The sequence below is a fragment of the Callorhinchus milii genome, unplaced genomic scaffold, assembly GCF_018977255.1.
Source record: "Callorhinchus milii isolate IMCB2004 unplaced genomic scaffold, IMCB_Cmil_1.0 Scaffold31, whole genome shotgun sequence".
NCBI lineage: Eukaryota > Metazoa > Chordata > Chondrichthyes > Chimaeriformes > Callorhinchidae > Callorhinchus > Callorhinchus milii.
This window is the reverse complement of record NW_024704772.1, coordinates 1,934,823-1,941,972: the sequence shown is the minus strand read 5'-3', so window position 1 is coordinate 1,941,972 and position 7,150 is coordinate 1,934,823.

The window sequence follows — 7,150 nt, the reverse complement described above, 5'->3', positions numbered from 1 at the left end:
TTTACCACTGAATGATACCCTGGAAGAAACGGGTGCCATTTTGTGAACAATTTGTATTCACGTCAGTTCTACCGGCTGACGCCTCTGTTCAAGGGGTGGTTTCAGATCTGCTGAGCCTTCAAGAACAGCCACTCGGGTTACAGAGCAGCCTCCCCTTATTGCCTCACCTGCGAAGGTTCAAGAGTTTAACAGCTTGTGCAGCAAGTAAAATTAGAAGCTATTGTCCTTCATTCCCTCTCTACCTTTGTGCCCGTACTACTCCTGTTACTTCTCCCCCTCACCCACCCCCCAGCTTTCTAGAGGTTCTTTAATGATCTATAATATTCTCCTTTCTCAAGACGGAGAGTGCCTCGTATTTGAAGGGGGTGGGATTAACTGTGTTCCCTGTGTACCAAAGGCCTGCGTAGAGGATTCAGCACAAGTCCTTATCTTTGTCTGCAAATCCGCCTGTTAAACTCAGATCGATGCGGGAGGGGGGAGATATCTACACGTGACTCTGGCTCCCAGCAGCTTGATTCCCCGCTGCTGTGAGCCAAGGTGATGTGGACAATTTAGTGCAGTCCTGCATTACAAAGTGTCCATTCACCTCCCAGAGAATCGGCTTGTGGAATGAGGAGGAGGAGGAGGAGGAGGGGGGAGAGAGAGAGAGAGGAGGTTGAGACGCACTCCCAATAGAAGCACTGTTAGAATTAAACTTGTCCTGAATTTGGGGTAAGAAAGCGCGGAGGAGGATTCCTTTAATACCTGTTAAATCGCGGTGTGCTTGGAGGAACTATGACGTATATGCGTACACAAACACACACCCTCTCCTTCTTCCCTCTCCTTTCAGTGAAAAGATATCGGTTCACCCAAAATATAAAGCCAGGCTTTACTCTGTGTTAAGAAGCCAGGATTTTAATGCTTCTTCCCCCCCCACCCCCCACCCCGCCCCTCCACGCCCACCCACCCACACACACACAGCTTCGGACCGCGGGTTGAAAAGCGTTCCGAACCACTCGACACAACAGCTGCCTTTACGGATCACGTCTCTACCTTCACTCGTACCCAAGAAGATTGTGAACAAAGCTTTTAATTATTGATCTGCCGCCTTTTTTCCCCCCCATTTCATACTCTCAAGTATTAAACCAGTTTTTTTACTTCACGCAGCTTGGCTTCATTGTACTCACTGGAGGCGACCAGAAGTGCGGTCAGAGCTAGGGCTTAAGGTGGTGAGGGAAGGGGCATGGCGGGTTGGGAATCTGAGATGGAGTTCCAGCGAGTTGAACGGTTGAAAGCTTTCCGACTGATCCAAAGGGCCGGATCAGACACAGGACATGAAGCAGGCCTGTATTAGCTGGTGTTGGTGACGGCTGGCGGCAAGCTCATTATCCTGGCTTGCCTGTGGATCTCTCTCTCCCCCAAAAAGGCTGTGGATTATGGCTGGATCCATTCAAATTTTCAACACAGGTGGATAGATAATAAAAATAATAATTCATCTATTTGATATTTTCGTGTCTTCGAGACATCTCAAAGCGCTTCACAGAATATACTATGAAGTGGATTGACTGTATATTTGCAGTGAATCGCGGTAGCCAATTGCGCACAGCGGTGTCCCACAAACAGTCGTGGATTAAGTGACCATTTATTTTTGTTACGTCGGGGTGTTAAGGGATGGGGCAAAGCTGGGTTTGGGGAGTTGATGTACAGGTCAGCCATGATCTAATAGAATAGCAGAACAGGCCCAAAGGGTTGAGAGACCTCCACCTGCTGCTATACGTTCCTATGTGAAGAACAGCCACTTGGGCAAAGGACAGAGTGTATCCCGTGCCCAAACCTTGAGTCGGCAATTTAGGAAAAGAAGAGTGTGGGGAGAAACCAGTGAAAGATGGGTTTAATTCCCAATGAGAATGGTTGTGGTGCCTTGTGAGTGCCCTGGCAGCTCTGTGTGTGTGTGTGTATGGGGTTGAGTGAGCTCTGGAGGTCCTGAATAATTTACAAGTGGAAATGGATGAAGCTGCCGAACAGGCAAGTCTCCTCCGGCACGTGTCCCACTGCAGCACAAAATCTGCACAGTGAGCCGGTGGCCTTGTGCATCACCTGCTGTTACTGTAGCCTCAGCATTCAGTGTTGGATCTTAGAGCACATTGCAAGGATATGGGGGAAGAGCGGGCGGGAGAGTGGGATTCATTAGGCAGCTCTTCCAAAGAGCCGGCACAGGCACGATGGGCCGAATGGCCTCTTTCTGCGCTGTAAGATTCTAGGATTCTAACAGCAACAAGCCATTCGGCCCATTGAGTCCATGCTTGCACTAGCCCTCCTGCTCGGCTGGCTCTCCCCTCCCTCCGCTCCACCATCGGGGGCTGCGCTTTCCAGCCACTGCGCCCCGAAGCTTCGGAACTCTCTTCCCCCAATTCCTCCAACTCGCCCGTCTCCATCCCCTTCTTTTAGATCACGACTGAAGACTTTCCTCTTTGACCGAGGCTTACGGTCACCTCCTTCCTCCCCCCTCCCCCGGCTCGGGGTCAGGCTCCGCCACTGTGAAGCACTCCGAGACCCTGCCCCACGAACAGCCACGACCGATACGTGTGGACAATTGCTAGCCGGAACACGAGGTTTTAAAAGTACTTCATTTGAAGAGTGCCACAGGATTGCTTAACGTCCACGCGAACAGGCAGAAAGGACCTCCGACAGGTCATCTCCCCTTCAACGCTACACTGGAGTGTCAACTGCGTGAGTGCGCGCGCGGGTGTGTGAGTGCGTGCGAGCGAGCTCAAGTCCCACTCGAACATGGGATTCGAGTCTGGAAACTTCTCAGCCAGAGGCAAGGTGGTCACTGAATGAACCAAGCTGACTCACACACGGCTCTCACGTCCAGATGGTGATGGAAACACATCACTCCCGACCGGAAGCCGTTGCCATTGGTATGAAGTTCCCGACAGTCAGAGTGACGCACATCTAGTTGCTGGCGTGATCCAATACTTACAAATTTAGGTTGCATTTGAGTTCCTGATCTGACGTATTACTGATAGTGTTGCCCGTGGATGCAGTGCTCTGTAATCAGCCATCCTGTTACAAACCCAAGCTGAGTAACTGTCAAATAATTAAATATAAACAGTTAAAAGTCCTTAAGCGATTGGGAAAGGAAGGTTCTGTACTAAGGAGCTGGGAGCAGAGGTTCAAGGAGATAACGGAATCGGCTGACTGAATACTGAGGGATCTGAATAATGATATAACAATCCTTACATTTGCCTCAAAGCGCTTCAAAGAGTATATATATATATTATATATTATATATATAAAGTGAATTGACTGTAATTTGCGGTCAAATTGAGGCAAATCTAATTTGTGGTGGTCAGATGAGACTGAGCAGTAATCGTAACCGTCCTTGCATTCCGCATCAGGGGGACATCTCGAAGCGCTTCATAGGATTTACCCTTGAAGTGTAGTGACTGTGTATTTGTGGTGGAACGCGGCAGCAAAGGTTTGCACACTGCAAAGGTCCCGCAAACAGCCACGTGGCCAGCGAGCCGTTTTATCTGAGGGAATTATCATCAGCCAGGACACAGAGGAACCTTTTCTCTTTACCAAGAGCACCATGGGATCTTCAACAACCACCTGAACAGACACAGATGGGTCCTTGGTTTAATGTCTCATCCAAAGGCCAGGTTTGCTCCAGCCTGGGTGACTTCAGTGGTGCTTTGGGTGTCGATGTGTACGTGAATGAATGTCAGAAATGTCCCGCTTCCAAAACAAATGTGGGATAAAAGGACGCATTGGTTACTGAGCAATTTCCTTAGCAATGAGCAGTTTCATCAACTAAGCAAAGCTTCCCCTGTTGGTGTCCGTTCATTTAAAGAAAATTCACTGTGCGGTCAGCGTTTTGCTAATCCTGTTACAATAGGGCTTTGGCTCAACATTTACTGCATTCAAACCCGGGGACGCATTCAATCTGAATTGTTCGACTGCCCTAATGATGCTCTCAAAAGCCAAGTGAAACACAAGCCGGAGCAAATAGGTCCACGGTTTGCATCCATATAAAATTCTAATACCGTGTAAGAGGCAAAAATGTAAACGGGTCGTGTGAGTCTTTGGTTTAACCCGCTGTTTTGAAAAGAGAAGAAGGGAGTTGCTTTCTCCCTGTATTCTGGGCAACGACCGCACCTACATAAAATTAGTCACTCCTCATTCCACGGCTGTTTGTGGGTTCAGTGGTGCTTTGGGTGTCGATGTGTACACGGATGAATGTCAGAAACGACTGTACTGCTATGCCCCATTCTGTTCACCCACAACAACACACAGTCGCTGCGCTTTGCAGTAAATCCTGTGAAGCGCTCCAGGATCGTGAATTGCAAGGTTCGTTCATGTCCGTTTCCGAGTCACTGGATTATTTCCGAACGAACCTGCCTGTAATCACACCGCAGTCCGTAGTTCTCGTGCGAAGGTCACTTGTGCTTGAAGGGAACTCGGAGCCCAGCCTGGATACTCAGTGTCCGCACTCCCAGCACAGCCAAACCCAAAACAGAACTGACTAGGCCACGTCACGTTGAAACAACAAATAGTGTAAACAGTAGCGAGGGCCACGGGAACGATCGCGGGGCTGCAAAATTCATTGCCGGATTCGCTGCACGGGCTTTGTGGTCTATGGGGTGGGGTGATATGCGAGCCCCTTGGATAGATTACTGCCGAGTAATCACTCGCAAGTCAAGTAACAGTTATTCTGCATAAATCATTCAACTCTCTTAAGCAACGCCTTTTTCCAAACTCCCAGGCTTCTAATATTCTACCCGGGAGCTGGCCAGCGATCCCAGTTATATACGCTTTGAGGTGACCTCCCGTGTGAAAAGCTTTGTAAATTGTCTATAGACAGTACTACTGTATATTATTGCTTGTAAGTGCCTCCCTTGGTTTCTGTTTAATCATCAGAGTCCTGCAGCAGAGTGAGTGGTTAGAGCACTCGCCTCGCAAGCGAGAGGACCTGGCAAATTCCCTTCCTCCACAAGCCTCTGTTTACCTGGCAGTAAGTAGTAACCTGGTTGTTAGTCGATTGGCGTATCACTTTCCGGGGGGGGGGGGGTAATAATCCTTTCAAAAAAAATTAATTAAATGACAAGTAATGACTAGTAATAATCACTCGAACGACGACTGTTTGGGACGCAGCTGTGTGTAATAGGCTGCCTGTTTCGTTCGAAAAATATACAGTCACTGCACTTTGTAGTATATTTTGTGAAGTGCTTTGAGACGTCTCAACGACTTGATAAGGCGCTTCATCAAATGCAAGGATTATTATTATTATAACACAGATTGGTATTGACTCAGCTACTAGCTCCTGCTGCTCCCTCCCTTAACCCATCCATCTCATGCCCTCTCTACCTGTCTTCATCCCCCCCCCCCCCCCCCCCTTTTCCCTTTGCTTGGCGTCCAATCCCGTCATTGTGAAGATTTATCCGACTCGAAGTAGATGCTACGTAAACGCACGTTCTTGTTGATTTAAGGAGCACTATTTGCTTTGCACGCTAAAACAAAATCCATAATTCAAAAACAAGGCAGCATAGTCTTAATGAAAGAAGTAGGACACTTAAAAGTGAGACCAGAGAATATTTCTTCGCGCAGGCTTGTGAGAATGTAGACCACGGAGCCCCAGAAGGCTGCCGAGGCATAATTGATCAGGCTGTTTACTGGGGGAGACGGGTAGAAATTTGAGAAGGTTTTGAAGCGATAAAAATAATAACTCGCATTAATATAGCCTTTTTCGTGGAAAAATTAAATGTCTGTCAAAGCGCTTTCCAAAAGATAATTGATTAGCAATGAAAGGCCCACAGCTAATCTGCAACCGATAAACAGTGGTGGATATGGAGGGGACGTGGGATTAAAAGATTTGTCATGAACAGGAAAACTGGTGGGACAGGCTCGATGGGCTGAATGGCCTCCCGACTGTTCCTACGATCATTCGTTTCGCTATGAGTGAAATTAATAACTGGAAAGTATTTCTTCACACAAAGAGATGGTGGAATGCGGCACATTCTGCGCCCTTCTCCCTGGGTCAGTGGCCCACCCTGTGTATTGTAAAGACAGGGTGGGACACCGTCCAAGGGGTGGGGGGGGGAAAAAAACCACCCTGAGACGTTATGCTGTGTGAGGGACGTCATGTAAAGGTGACAACAACAAATTATATTTGTGCGGCGCCTTTCGCGTCGGGAGGAAGTCCCAAAGCGCTGGAAATACACGTTGTTGTGGATATTGGGCATAAGACGAAACAATTTAAAAGGGCCGGAAGATAGATTAAATCATAACTAATAATCCTTGCGTTTGACATCCCAAAAGCGCTTCAACGACGACAACAACAACAACTTGCATGTATGTACTCCGCGCCGCCCCTTTGCAAAGTATGGTGACTGTTTTTACGGGCAAACAGATACAAATACTGATAACAGGTGGATGTTTGTCAGATGGGGAGGGAGGGAGGGAGGGAGAGGAACCAGGGGCTGTGATGAAAAGATGGGGAAAGTTGCAGGTGAGCCATGCTCCTGAACAGGCTGGATGGGCTGAATGACCTCCCTCTCTGCCTAATGTCCCCCCTGACCCACCCACCCACCCAAGCAACAGAAGACCTGGCTGCAAGAGGGCAGGACTACATCTCCCAGCCTGCTCCGCGGTGGGTGACGGAGAGGAGGAAGGGGAGGGGTCGGGGGGGGGGTGTGTGGGTGTGGCGCCGAAGCGCGTCACGGGCTCTGACGTCAGCAGCGCGGCCCTGAGTGGTGGCTCGGGCCGGGCCGAGCCGACCAATCAGAGCGCGTTGCTAGCACGCCGCTTTATTTTTAGCATCGGGCGAGCCGGCCGCCTCGCGACCCGGCGCCGCGCCCGACGTGACCGTCGGCCTCCGCGCCGCGCCGGGCGCGCGCGCAAAAAAATAGTGCCCTTCACTCAAATCCCCCCCCGTGTGTGTTTTGAAGGGTCTCCACGCGTTTCCCCCCCTCCCCCTTTTCTTCCCCTAAATACTCACACACGTGGGGGGGGGTGGAGGAGGGGGGAGTCGCTGTGTGTGTGGTGGTGGGGAGGGGGGGGGGTCGTCGAGTTGAGGGAGGAATGAGGCTGGGGAAAGTAGTGCCGGGCGGCTCGTTGAGAGGTGGCGGCGGAGGGAGGGGGGGGGGGGAGATTATATAAGTGCGCGAGG